The sequence below is a fragment of the Arachis hypogaea genome, chromosome 12 (genome assembly GCF_003086295.3).
Source record: "Arachis hypogaea cultivar Tifrunner chromosome 12, arahy.Tifrunner.gnm2.J5K5, whole genome shotgun sequence".
Classification (NCBI taxonomy): Eukaryota; Viridiplantae; Streptophyta; class Magnoliopsida; order Fabales; family Fabaceae; genus Arachis; species Arachis hypogaea.
This window is the reverse complement of record NC_092047.1, coordinates 32,004,506-32,020,041: the sequence shown is the minus strand read 5'-3', so window position 1 is coordinate 32,020,041 and position 15,536 is coordinate 32,004,506.

Here is a 15,536-nt window from a genome sequence, read left to right as displayed (position 1 = left end):
ACGCTTTTTTGTTACGCTTCAAAAGCGTAGCTGAAAGGGTTAATAGCCACGCTTTTATGAGGGTGGCGAATGATTAGAGATTTGGCCACGCTTTTTCTTGCCACGCTTTAAGGATCAATGGCCATGCTTTTATGAAAGTGGTGATTGATTAGTGATTTGGCTTTGTCTTTTCTTGCCACGCTTCAAAAGCGTGCTTGTGCTTTTGAAGCATGCCCAGTGATATTTGTTATGGGCACGTTTTCAAAGCATGCCCAGACGTGTGCCCATTTCCTGTAAATATTTGGGGACTCTAAAAAGCGTAGCAACAAAGTTTCTAACAAAAATTTAGATTTTCCCCATATTTTTTTCTCAGTGCACTTTTGGTCACCAAGAAGTGAGAAGAAACACACTCCAACCTTCTTATGGCGCCTAACACACCAACCCTAACACACTCGAACTGCTCATCATCGCACCGACGCTCCCTCCAACCCTCGTCGGTCAACTTCGCTCCAACTTTCTTACATAATCCCTCCCTCGGCACTCTGATAGAGAGGATTAACGTTGGTTTATAATTTTGCAAAAATACAGAATCTCGTTGCAAGCATAGTCTAGACCAACAATTAACTCTCTATCAAAGTTTACATCAAAGATGTCACAATCAACACAAAATAACCGGGAGTTTTAAATCCCGGGTCGTCTTCCCTAGGAGTTACAATGAAATGCTCAATTATTGGCTATGTGGAATTGAGGGTTGATGGCAAGAGAAGCAAGTAATGTCAATAGCAAGAAAGTAAATAAACATGCAAGAAATTAAATGAAAGCAATTAAATTCAAAGAAAAGGGAAATCCAAATGCTAAGAAACCTCTTGCAAAGGATTGAGAGTCAATGTTACCTATCCTAGCCATTGACCACAAACATATGATGATTATGAAGAGTTAATCCTACTTAGTCAATCCTAACATCGAGGATAAGTCAAATAGGCATAATTGATTTCAATCCACAAGTCCTAGCCAACTCTATTAATGGAAGGCTTAGAGTTAGTGGAAACCAAATCAACTAACTACTCTAATATATCAATCAAGAATGGACATTAATGACATAACGTCACCAAAGTCCTCAATTCCAAACCAAGAGTGAGGAAAAACTAAGTAAAAACTAAGCCAAGCATTCTTATCAAACACTTGGTGTGTATGAAAATAAAAAAAATAAAATCTAAAGCTACCAAGTGCAAGAAAATAATAATAACAACTCAATTAAATAACAATAAGCAAAAAAAATATTAAATTGCATTAATAGAAATTCAAAATAACAAAGGTTCATTACAATGAAATAACCAAATAAAAGAAATAACAAGTAAAACTAAAAGAAATAAGAAGCTAGAAGAAGAAATAGTAAAGAAACTAAATCAAGACAAGAATTAAAGCATCAAACCAAGAGAAAATTAACTAAACCTAATCTAATTCTAGAGAGAAGGGGGAGCTTCTCTCTCTAGAAAACTAAGACAAAAACATGGAAAATTCTAAACCTAATTGCTCCCCCTTGCCTCCTCTTGGATTAGGGTTGAAATAGCTTCAGAAGTGAGTTTGATTGGGTTTTGGAGGCCCAAAATTCACTGCCAGCGAATTGCATTAGTGAGGTCACGTGCTGGGACCTGTGTGTACGTACAGATGTGTGCGTACGCACACTTTCTGATTTTTCCACTTGTGTGTATGCACAAGGGGTTGTGCATATGCTTAACTACACGCTTCCACATGTGCTTACGCACATAAGGTTGTGCGCACGCACACTTGCTGAAAAGCTCCAAACTTTATTTTTTCATGATTTCTCCACTTTGGCATGCTTTTTCTTCACTTCTTCAATCCATATTAGCCTTATAAATCTAAAATCACTCAACAAACACATCAAGGCATCAAATAGAATTAAAGTGAATAAAATTTAGCAAATAAGGGATTAAAAAAGCATGTTTTCACTTTTGAGCACAATTTATGGAGAATTTACAAAACCAAGCTATTTCATTGGATAAGTGTGGGAAAAGTTGATAAAATTCACCCAATTAGAGCAAATAAATTCCATGAAATGTGGATTTATCACACTCACTCACTCTCGCAAGGCTTCACTCGGTGCTTGCAAAATACCCTAATCTCTCTACTTAGTTGTCGCCGCTAGCTTGCCTCTAGGTCGCGAATGTCGCATACCTCAGCCTCGTGCTTCCTCTGCTTGCTAGTGACTTGCCTTCAATTTTCCATTGCCATCTTTCTCTACTCCATGCCTCAGCCTGTTTACTGTTAGTCACTGTTAGCCTCTACTCATTCTTCCTCTGTTTAGGTCTCTCTCTCTCTCTCTCTCTCTCTCTCTCTATTTCTCTCTCCCTTTTCGATCTGTAATTCAACGACTAGGACTTATTTTGTTAATTTTTTCTGTACAGATCTTGAACATTAGTTAGTTTTAGAAACGACCCAATGAAAATGATGTGGTCGCTTTTTAGTTTTGAAGAACGGAGAAGGATGACAAGCTGGCGATGGCAATGGCGATGGCGAACTAACACAATACTCCAATAGCACCGAATAGAGAAGGATTTTTGATCTGGTTCTATGCAGTTTTGGGTGGAAGGTTGGTGTTCTGAATTTAGGAATTTTATTATTCTATTTTCATGAGGGTTCAATGTTTACTTTTTTATTATTGCAATTTGCTTATGATTTTGTATGCTTCTATGTTAGGGTTTATTGATTTTGCATTTTGCTTCATTATGATTCTGCATTTTGCATTTTAGGCATATAAATAAACAAAAGAAAATTCCATTATGCTAGTTTATGATGTTTACCATTTTCTTAGCAAAACTATATTATGATTCATTTGCTTTGTTTTATCTAAGATTATGTTGGAGATTGAGATTTGAAGAAATTTCAAATTGTTTTCTAAATTTATAATATCAATTAGAAAAATGTAAAAATTATTTACGAATCTTCTCTTGTTTTATCGTAGTATTGCTTCCTTCTTCTGTTGGAGGTTGTAATTACACAATCAATGTATGAGTTTCAAATCCTAGGAGTTTTTTCCGTAATTGATTAAGCACAATTCGTAGTCTATTCTGCAATGATTTGATGTTTGAGGTAAGGTTCAGATTCATCTAGCCCAACAAGCAGCTGATCCTGTTACGTTAGGTTCCTAGTCCAAGCTCTCTCATCTATCCAATTGAGCTAGAACCTTGTTTAGATTGTCCAGATCTTCTAATATTTCAAGTGTCATTGTCTGAGTTATCATTATTGATGCTTTTTTGTTAGAATATCTTGTCAACATGTTTAGCTCATGTGCCACTTACCAAACCTCTTTTAGCTGCTTCTTGGTTCTTTTCAAGTGGCCAGTGATTCAAATTCTACCTTTTTTTAGTTTACTGCTTTTTGTTGCAAGAGTCCTTTGCCTAATTCTGTCCATGGTCTTATCATGTGTTGAGTTTTAGGAGTATCTTTAATAAAAAGTAGCCAAGAAAACGTAGATCCATATCACCTCTATTTCTCTCATGGACGACATATACTTTGAATCTCATTCTACTTATAATCCAAATTCTTTGATAATTGATTCAGGTGCCTCCGATAATGTAGCTAATAATCGAATTAGATGTACCCTTTCTACAATAATTGATTCAGGTGCCTCTAGACTATAGTCACATAATTTCCTCTAGACTAGCATATTATTCTGCATTTTGCATTTCGATGTATATTACTTCATTTTGGTTTTGGTAGTGGTTATATCATTGGATGTGTTCTAATATTTGTGGACTATAATGGTTTTAACCTTGAAAAAATTTGGTGGAATTTTGCAGTTAGGGGCATTCAAAATATCTAGGGAAGGTTATGTTCTGCTTCAGTTTGCACCCGCAATTACTTCATGCCAGTATGATTGGACTAGAAAGCAGGTAAGTTTGCCTATTCTGTAATTTGAGGATAATGACATGTTGAGTCTATTTCATAATATCTATCACTTCGGAATTCGGCACATTCATAACTCAATGTACCTTTCTTTCTTCAGAAACTAAAATAAATTATTCTGTTAACTTAGTGAGTTACTCTTGTAGTTCTCATTATTACTGGCTGGATTCTTTTGCTGATTAGTATTATTTTTAAGATGTAATGAGTAAATTGGCATAGATCAAATATTTTGTAAGATCTAACTTAATATATTTTTACAAAATATCTTTTGATTTATTTTGGAACTTATATTGGATTGTCCCAAAATTTTTGGTTATTTCTGTAGGTCCAACACCAAGCTAAAGAAGATTTTTTTTCCTGAGCACTTATCTGACGTATTAGATGATGAACCATTAAAATGCTATTTGTAATATTTTGTAATAACTTGATTTTTTGAATTATTATCTTATAGTTTTTTATTATTTTTAGAGCAGATTGAAGTATACATGAATGCACATTCGACCAGACGGTGAGCCCCTTGCCATCAGTGTTGCATTTTTCCAACCAGCTGGTAAGCAGCAAATTTGACCAGCTGACCCCGGAGGCACTTACTATGTTCGTAGGGCCCTTTCCATTTCTTGAAACCAATTATCGAGCTCCGTTGGATCAGTTGAGCCCTTGAAGATCAGAGGATTAACCTTTAGAAAAGTTGCTAAGGTCATCGGACCTCCTCCAGCATAATGATTTTCGAGTCCATTGCTGTTCCCGTTCATTCTCTCCATAGCCTGGTTAGTAGCCGTAGTATTTACATGCATCACACTCACAAGGGTAGTCATAATGGCCAAGAGCGCAGCTGGGTTATTCCCCGAGGTGCCTTCCTCATTTTCTCTCCACGTACGGGTTCGACCACCCCCACAAGTTGTCATTCGGGTCTTATCCACACCAAACAAGTGATATCAAGGTAATCAATCTCAATATCTCAAGTCAAGTGCTTCAAATTCTCAAAGTATACTCATGAACTTCATGCTAAACATATCACTTAGATATCCTAAATAGCATCGGCGTAATTTAGAGTATGCATTGAAGCATAAACAATCCATCCATCATGCTCACGAGGATGAACTGCTCTGATACCATAATGTAACACCCTAATATTCAAATCCTTATGTTCGAGTCATAAGTCAATGATAATAAGGTGGTACGACTCTCAAGGTGGATTTAAAATACATATAATATATAATTGAAAGGAAGTATTAAACGAGAAGCCTGAAAATGAATAAAATAAAATCGCGATCATAAACACTCTCGTAGCGAAGAAAGGGATAAAACACATACGAAAAGTGGATAAAATTAACTAAAACATTAAAGGATGAATAAAATAAAGGCATATTATATATAATAAGATAAGTATGATAGCCACTAGCCACAACCTGCGGAATTTAGGTCGATTAGGGTTACAAAATTTAAAACAGTTGACAACAATGTTTATCTCTCCTAGAGATACATCACAGCCTCTATAGGCAAGTTCCTGGTGTGGAATTTACAATTCACAAACTAACCGGCAAGTGCACCGGGTCGTACCAAGTAATACCTCAGGTGAGTGAGGGTTGATTCCACGAGGATTGATGGATCAAGCAATAATGATTGAGTGATTGGCTTAGTCAGACAAATAGAAAATGGAGTTTTGAGAGTTCAAAAGCATAAAACAGTGAATTCAGAAAATCAGAAAGCAAGCAGTAAACGGTTTGTGAAATATATGGAGAAAACAGTTAAGGCTTCAGAGATATCTATCTTCCGAATTGACTTTTCTTACTAACTATTTTAATCATGCAAGATTTAATTCATGGTAAACTATATGTGACTAAACCCTAATTCCTTGACCTTTTTAGTCTCCTCTAAAATTCATCAACCGCCAATTCCATGGTCACTTAATTCCAATTAGAGGGTGAAGTTCAATTCTAGTTATATGCCACAAAAACCCTAATTACCCAAATATAAGAGGATTATACGTCACGTATCCCGTTAAGTCCAGATAATTAGAAGTTTATGAGAAATTGTTTTCAAGCTGTTGTTCAAGTAAAGAGCTTTTCCAAGTTATACAAGAACTCAATTAGAACCAAGTTATACTTCCATTCCACCCAGATTCATAAGATAAAGAACGAAAATAATTCTTGAATGATAAATCAGTACATGAATTAAAATAGAAAAGTAATATTATCAATCCATACAATAGACAGAGCTCCTAACCTTAATAGTGGAGGTTTAGTTGCTCATGGTTCAGAGAGAAAACTAGGATTCAAAAAAACTATAAATTGCAGAATGAGGTAGAAGAGAAGGGATGAGCCCGAAGGACTGATTCTTTTTCTTTTTATATCTAATCCTAATTAATGTGAAATATATTTCCTAAAAACTAAATAATATCTTTTTCTAATTAAATTAATAAAAGTTTAATTCAAAAAATCATTGACTGATTCGTGCAGCCTTGTGTGAGTGAATGGGGACCACTCTTGCGTTGAAGGTTGGCGCCGAACTTGGAATAATCCAAGTTCGGTGTGGACTAGGCAGCACGTATTCCCTTGGCTTCCTTTGAGTTGGCGCCGAACTTGAGTGAACTCAAGTTCAGCGTGGAGATGGCAGAGATTTTATTGGGCTTTCCTTCATTGGTGCCGAACTTGAAGAACTTCAAGTTCGGCGTGGAGGAGTACGCATGTCTTCCTTGGGAGGCCTTGTGCTGGCGCCAAACTTGAGCTTCCTCAAGTTTGGTGTGAAGTGGTCCGTACAAAATGGAAAAAAGGGTATACTATTATATATCGTTGGAAAGCTCTGAAAGTTAGATTTCTAATATCACTAGAATTACATCAATTGGACCTTTGTATCTCAAGTTATTTCTGTTTGAGTGCAAAGAGGTTGGGGTTGACAGCATCATTCGCTTTCTTCCTTTTCTGCCACAAAACTCTGTCAAATCCATCCGAATGCTACCTGAAATAAACAGAATTACACACAACTCAAAGTAACATCCATAGTGGCTAAAATATATCAAATCTTGATTAAACTTAGCAATTCAAGTGCAAATTCACTAGAAAAAGATAGAGAAGACGCTTACGCATCAATTACCAAAAAAAATAATTACATACATCATAAAAGGTTTTACAAAATAAGGAAAAGAGAATCTAAGAAAAATGTAAAATAGGAATCAAGTAAACTTCTCCGCCTCCCAGATGAATCATAGCTCACTGCTGAGAACCTGGACCTGCATCTGAAAAATAGAGAATATATACGGAATGAGAATCCTCGACCCATGGGTTCTCAGTACGGTGAAAGTGCCAAATAAATACAATGCACTATAATAAGAACTCACTAAGTATCTTAATCTTTCTTTCATCAATTATTCACCCTAAATTCTCACTAATCCATGAATTAGGAAACTATCCTAGGGAATACTGAGCTTACTTTAATTTCTCTTCTTTTCCACTCTCCGACTTCCACTTTATAACAGAACCATAACCAGAATCAGCACCAGCTCTCAGTGTCAACCAACACTAGCGTGAGGGACCTCTCAATTGAGCAAACACAAGCAATACAGACAAGTAGAACACAAGTCAATTTCAACTATAGCACATAGTATATATGTAACACCCTATCACATAGAGCTTTACGCTTAAGTACTAAAATAGAGTTAGTAAGGTATTATGACCTCTAAGAATAAAATATATATGTAGATATAGTTGAAGAAATTTATAACTAGGAGCCTTAAAGAAAGGTTTAAGCAAAAATTGCGAAAAGAAAAGCGCATTACACTCGTAAACGTAAAACCGGAGAAAAGATAAGAGTAAGACATTAGTATATACAAAGAGTTGAGTGTCAAAATACAGAATATCAAGCTCTGGATGCAACCTGCGAAGTTAAGGCTGGCCAGAGTATAAATACATATATAAGCATAAGTATATATCCCAAGATAACCCAACATGCATAAAGAAAATACCTAGTTCTCCAAAAAGCCTCGATTAAACATCATTTATCTATATATATACATAGGAGAATCTATAAACAGAAAATAAATAACAGACAACCCCAATATATAATTTTCCAACTTTGCTTGCCAGAGAAACCTATAGATGCTCTTCGAGATACATCTCGACCTGCATCTGAAAATAACAACATAGATATGGAATGAGAATTGGAGGTTCTCAGCATGGTAATGGTGCCCACATACATAATATATAAGGTCCCGGAAAAGTCAGAGGTGATCCTAGAACTTCGATACTCAGATTTAAATCTTAAAGTTTATAAATGAAAAACCATAAACATGGTAGGTTATCTAAGGTTCTTATTTCTAATTTCTTTCTAATTTAAGCCCTAATTTCCGCCTTCCTTCAATCCTCCAAAACTCCGGTGCACAGACAAGCAATACAGACAAAGCAAACACAAGTAAGATACAGATACAACAAGTAGCAAATATAGCAGGTAAGCATAGTAATCACATAGGCAAGCCCAATTAATGCACAATCAAGTAAAACACACATATGCATATGATGTATGCTTGCCGTATGGCTGATGAGTCTCATCTGTCGGTTATATAGCCAACTCGACATGTCCGGTAGCTAACCCGGACATCGTCCTCTTGAAAACTGGTCAGCGGTACAGTACCACCATCCTGACCTGGATGGTGGGCGGTAAACCACTTCGATCTCCACCATCTCCGGGCGGTAAACCACCTAGATCCCCACAAACGTTTTCAATTAGAAAACATCACACACATAGGTGGTAAATAACCATGATCCCACAAAATAATTTCTTATCAAACCTGGTGGGCAGAAAATAGCCACGATCCCCTCAAAACAATTTCTTATCAAATTCATCCTCTTCATCATTCAATTCATTTAACAATTATCATCATCACACCTCCCATTTTGTTTATTAATAATTCACACTCAAAACATAATTCTCTTCTGGTGGACGAAATTGTGATTACACTTTGATTATGTAAAATTCACTGCTCTTTCTTTCCCTGGCAATGGCGCCAAAAACATGATGCCAATACCATGGTTCACAACTTCGCACAACTAACCAGCAAGTGCACTGGGTTGTCCAAGTAATACCTTACGTGAGTAAGGGTCGAATCCCACGGAGATTGTTGGTATGAAGCAAGCTATAGTCACCTTGTAAATCTCAGTCAGGCAGATATAAAATAGTAATGGGGTTTTCGAAAATAATACTAAAATAAGGATAGGAATATTTATGTAATTCATTGGTTAGAATTTCAGATAAGCGTGTAGAGATGCTTTCGTTCCTCTAAACCTCTGCTTTCCTGCTGTCTTCATCCAATCAATCTTACTCCTTTTTATGGCTGGCTTTATGTAAGGATGTCACCGGTGCCAATGGCTACTTTCGATCTCTCTCGAGAAAATGATCCAAATGCTCTGTCACATCACGGCTAATCGTCTGGAGGCATCACCTTTGTCGTTGGTTGCATCCTATTCCTCCCTGTGAAAATGGTCCGATGCGCTGTCACTGCATGGCTAATCATCTGGAGGTTCTCGATCATGCTGGAATAGGATTTACTATCCTTTTGCGTCTGTCACTACGCCCAGCACTCGCGAGTTTGAAGCTCGTCATAGTCATTCAATCCCAAAATCCTACTCGGAATACCACGGACAAGGTTTAGACTTTCCGGATTCTCATGAATGCCACCATCAATCTAGCTTATACCACGAAGATCCCAATATCTCGGACTCGGTCCCCTGTATTAGTAATCTAAGAGATACTCGTTCAATCAAAGGTAGAACGGGAGTGGTTGTCTGGCACGCGTTCATAGGGAATGATGATGATTGTCACATTCATCACATTCAGGTTGAAGTGCGAATGAATATCTTAGAAGTGGAATAAGTTGAATTGAATAGAAAACAGTAGTACTTTGCATTAATCTTTGAGGAACAGCAGAGCTCCACACCTTAATCTATGGAGTGTAGAAGCTCTACCGTTGAAAATACATAAGTGAAGGTCCAGGCATGGCCGAGAGGCCAGCCCTCAAAACATGATCAATAGATCAAAAGATAATCCAAAGATGTCTAATACAATAGTAAAAGGTCCTATTTATAATAAACTAGCTACTAGGGTTTACAGAAGTAAGTAATTGATGCATAAATTCACTTCCTGGGCCCACTTGGTGTGTGCTTGGGCTGAGCTTGAGTGTTACACGTGTAGAGGTCATTCCTGGAGTTGAATGCCAGTTTTGGTGCCAGTTTGGGCGTTGAACTCCACTTTGCAACTTGTTTCTGGCGCTGGACGCCAGAATTGGGCAGAGAACTGACGTTGAACGCCAGTTTACGTCGTCTAAACTTGGGCAAAGTATGGACTATTATACATTTCTGGAAAGCCCTGGATGTCTACTTTCCAACGCAATTGGAAGCACACCATTTGAAGTTCTTTAGCTCTAGAAAATCTACTTTGAGTGCTGGGAGGTCAGAATCCAACAGCATCAACAGTCCTTCTTCAACCTCTGAATCTGATTTTTGCTCAAGTCCCTCAATTTCAGCCAGAAAATACCTGAAATCATAGAAAAACACACAAACTCATAGTAAAGTCCAGAAATGTGACTTTAACATAAAAACTAATGAAAACATCCCTAAAAAAGTAACTAGATTCTACTAAAAACATACTAAAAACAATGCCAAAAAGCGTATAAATTATCCGCTCATCACAACACCAAACTTAAATTGTTGCTTGTCCCCAAGCAACTGAAAATCAAATAGGATAAAAAGAGGAGAATATACTATAAATTCCAAACTATCAATGAAACATAGCTCCAATCAAATGAGCGGGACTTATAGCTTTTTGCCTCTTGAATAGTTTTGGCATCTCACTTTATCCATTGAGGTTCAGAATGATTAGCATCTATAGGAACTCAGAATTCAGATAGTGTTATTGATTCTCCTAGTTCAGTATGATGATTCTTGAACACAGCTTCTTTATGAGTCTTGGCCGTGGCCCTAAGCACTTTGTTTTCCAGTATTACCACCGGATACATAAATGCCACAGACACATAATTGGGTGAACCTTCTCAGATTGTGACTCAGCTTTGCTAAAGTCCCCAATTAGAGGTGTCCAGGGTTCTTAAGCATACTATTTTTTTGCTTTGGACCTTGACTTTAACCGCTCAGTCTCAAGTTTTCACTTGACAGCTACACGCCACAAGCACATGGTTAGGAACAGCTTGGTTTAGCCGCTTAGGCCAGGATTTTATTCCTTTAGGCCCTCCTATCCACTGATGCTCAAAGCCTTGGGATCCTTTTTATTTGCCCTTGCCTTTTGGTTTTAAGGGTTATTGGCTTTTTGCTCTTGCCTCTTGGTTTTAAGAGCTTTTGGCTTTTTCTGCTTGTTTTTTCTTTTTCTTTCTATTTTTTTTCGCCTATTTTTTTTTCTGCAAGCTTTGTTCTTTGCTGCTTTTTCTTGCTTCAAGAATCATTTTTATGATTTTTCAGATTATCAAATAACATGTCTCCTTGTCATCATTCTTTTAAGAGCCAACAGTATTTAACATTCTTAAACAACAACTTCAAAAGACATATGCACTGTTCAAGCATTCATTCAGAAAACAAGAAGCATTGTCACCACATCAATATAATTAAGCTAAGTTCAAGGATAAATTCAAAACTCATGTACTTCTTGTTCTTTTGAATTAAAACATTTTTCATTTAAGAGAGGTGATGGATTCATAGGACATTCATAACTTTAAGACAAAGTTACTAACTACTAATGATCATGTAATGAAGACACAAACATAGATAAGCACTTAACATAGAGAAAACGAAAAACAGAGGAAGTAAGAACAAGGAATGAGTCCACTTTAGTGATGGTGGCGTTTCCTTCTTGAGGAACCAATGATGTCCTTGAGCTCTTCTATGTCTCTTCCTTGTCTTTGTTGCTCCTCCCTCATTGCTTTTTGATCTTCTCTTATTTCATGAAGGATGATGGAGTGCTCTTGATGTTCCACCCTTAGTTGTCCCATATTGGAACTCAATTCTCCGAGGGAGGTATTGATTTGCTCCCAATAGTTTTGTGGAGGAGAATGCATTTGAGGCATCTTCGGGATCTCATGGTGATGAGCTTCATACGCCTCTTGAGCTCCATGGATGGGCTCTCTTGCTTGCTCCATCTTTTTCTTAGTGATGGGCTTGTCCTCTTTAATGAGGATATCTCCTTCTATGTTAACCCCAGCCGAATTGCATAGGTGGCAAATGAGGTGAGGAAAGGCTAACCTTGCCATAGTGGAGGACTTGTCAGCCACCTTGTAGAGTTCTTGAGGTATAATCTCATGAACTTCCACCTCTTCTCCAATCATGATGCTATGGATCATGATGGCCCGGTCTATAGTAACTTCAGACCGGTTGCTAGTGGGAATGATTGAGCATTGAATGAACTCCAACCATCCTCTAGCTACAGGCTTAAGGTCCAGTCTTCTTAGTTGAACCGGTTTGCCTTTTGAGTCAATCTTCCATTGAGCTCCTTCTACACATATGTCCATGAGTACTTGGTCCAACCTTTGATCAAAGTTGACTCTCCTTGTGTAGGGGTGTGCGTTCTCTTCCATGTTTGGTAAGTTGAACGCCAACCTCACATTTTCCGGACTAAAATCTAAGTATTTCCCCCGAACCATTGTAACATAATTTTTTGGATCCGGGTTCTTACTTTGATCATGGTTCTTGGTGATCCATGCATTGGCATAGAACTCTTGAACCATTAGGATGCCGACTTGTTGGATGGGATTTGTTAGAACTTTCCAACCTCTTCTTTGAATTTCATGTCGGATCTCCAGATACTCATTTCTTTTGAGTTTGAAAGGGACCTCGGAGATCACCTTCTTCTTGGCCACAACATCATGGAAGTGGTCTTGATGGGCTTTGGAGATGAACCTTTCCATCTCCCATGACTCGGAGGTGGAAGCTTTTGTCTTCCCTTTTCCTTTTCTAGAGGATTCTCCGGTCTTAGGTGTCATCAATGGTAATGGAAAAACAAAAAGCTTATGCTTTTACCACATCAAACTTAGAATTTTGCTCGCCCTCGAGTAAGAGAAGAAAGAATAGATGAAGAAGAAGAAAAAATAGAGGAGAGGGAGAAGGGGTTATGTTTCGGCTAAGAAGAGAAGAGAGGGTTGTGTTGTGTGAAAATGAGGAAGAATGGAGGGTTATATATAGGGATGGGAGGGGGGTGGAGGTTCGGCCATTTAGGGTGGGTTTGGGTGGGAAATTGATTTTGAATTTTGAAGGTAGGTGGAGTTTATGAGGTAGGTTTATGGGGAAGAGTGGATGGATGTGAGTGGTGAGGAGGTGATGGGGAAGAGAGATTGAGGTGATTGGTGAAGGGTTTTGGGGAAGAGTGTTTATGGGATTGTGTGAAAGAGGGGTGAGAAGAAGTGAGTGGAGGTAGGTGGGGATCCTGTGGGGTCCACAGATCCTGAGGTGTTCAAGGATTTACAACCTTGCACCTAATTAGGCATGTAAAATGCCCTTGCACACAACTCTGGGCATTCAGCGCCAGGTTGGTGCCCATTTTGGGCGTTCAACGCCCATTTGTTGCCCATTTTTGGCGTTGAACGCCAGAACCATGCTTGTTCTGGGCGTTCAGCGCCAGCTCCTCTCCAAGGTGCAATTCTGGCGTTCAGCGCCTAGATACTGCCCTTTTTGGGCGTTCAGCGCCCAGATACTGCCCATTTTAGGCGTTCAGCGCCAGAACCATGCTCTGTTCTGGCGTTGAACGCCAGGCAGATGCTTCCTCCAGGGTGTGATTTTTCTTCTGCTGTTTTTGATTCCGTTTTCAATTTTTATATTTATTTTGTGACTCCTCATGATCATGAACCTATAAAGACATATAACTAAGAAAAATATAGTTAGATAAATAAAAATTGGGTTGCCTCCCAACAAGCGCTTCTTTAATGTCAATAGCTTGACAGTGGGCTCTCATGGAGCCTCACAGATGTTCAGAGCATTGTTGAGACTCTCCAACACCAAACTTAGAGTTTGAATATGGGAGTTCAACACCAAACTTAGAGTTTGGTTGTGGCCTCCCAACACCAAACTTAGAGTTTGACTGTGGGGGCTCTGGTTGACTCTGCTTTGAGAGAAACTCTTTATGCTTCCTCTCCATGGATGCAGAGAGAGATCCTTGAGTTGTAAACACAAGGTTGTCCTCATTCAATTGAAGGATCAATTCTCCTCTGTCCACATCAATCACAGCTCTTGCTGTGACTAGGAAAGGTCTTCCTAGGATGATGGATTCATCCTCTTCCTTTCCAGTATCCAGGACTATGAAATCAGCAGGGATGTAAAGGCCTTCAACCTTTACTAACACGTCCTCTACTTGTCCATAAGCCTGTTTTCTTAAATTGTCTGCCATCTCTAATGAGATTTTAGCAGCTTGCACCCCATAGATTCCCAGTTTCTCTATTACAGAGAGGGGCATGAGGTTTATTCCTGAACCAAGGTCACACAGAGCCTTAAAGATCATGGTGCATATGGTACAAGGTATTATGAACTTTCCAGGATCCTGTCTCTTCTGAGGCAATGTTAGTTGATCCAGATCACTTAGTTCATTGGTGAACAAGGGAGGTTCATCTTCCCAAGTCTCAATACCAAATAATTTGGCATTCAGCTTCATGATTACACCAAGGAACATGGCAGCTTGCTCTTCAGTAACATCCTCATTCTCTTCAGAAGAGGAATACTCATCAGATCTCATGAATGGCATAAGGAGGTTCAATGAAATCTCTATGGTCTCTAGATGAGCCTTAGAGTCCTTTGGTTCCTCAGAGGAAAACTCCTTATTGATCACTGGACGTCCCAGGAGGTCTTCCCCCTTGGGATTCACGTCCTCCTCTCCCTCTTTGGGTTCGGCCATGGTAATTAATTCAATGGCCTTGCACTCTCCTTTTAGATTCTCTTCTGTATTGCTTGGGAGAGTACTAGGTGGGATTTCAGTGATCCTTTTACTCAGCTGGCCCACTTGTGCTTCCAAATTTCTAATGGAAGACCTTGTTTCATTCATGAAACTCACAGTGGCCTTAGATAGATCAGAGACTAAATTTGCTAAGCTAGATGGATTCTGCTCAGAATTCTCTGTCTGTTGCTGAGTGGATGATGGAAAAGGCTTGCTATTGCTAAACCTGTTTCTTCCACCATTATTAAAGCCTTGTTGAGGCTTTTGATCCTTCCATGAGAGATTTGGGTGATTTCTCCATGATGGATTGTAGGTGTTTCCATAAGGTTCACCTAAGTAATTCACCTCTGCTATTGCAGGGTTTTTAGGATCATAAGCTTCTTCTTCATAAGAAGCCTCTTGAGTACTGTTGGATGCAGCTTGCACTCCATTCAGACTCTGAGAAATCATATTGACTTGCTGAGTCAATATTTTGTTCTGAGCCAATATGGCATTCAGAGTATCAACTTCAAGAACTCCCTTCTTCATAGGCGTCCCATTACTCACAGGATTCCTCTCAGAAGTGTACATAAACTGGTTATTAGCACCATGTCAATGAGTTCTTGAGCTTCTGCAGGCGTTTTCTTTAGGTGAATGGATCCACCTGCAAAAGTGTCCAATGACATCTTTGATAACTCAGACAGACCATCATAGAATATATCCAGGATGGTCCATTCTGA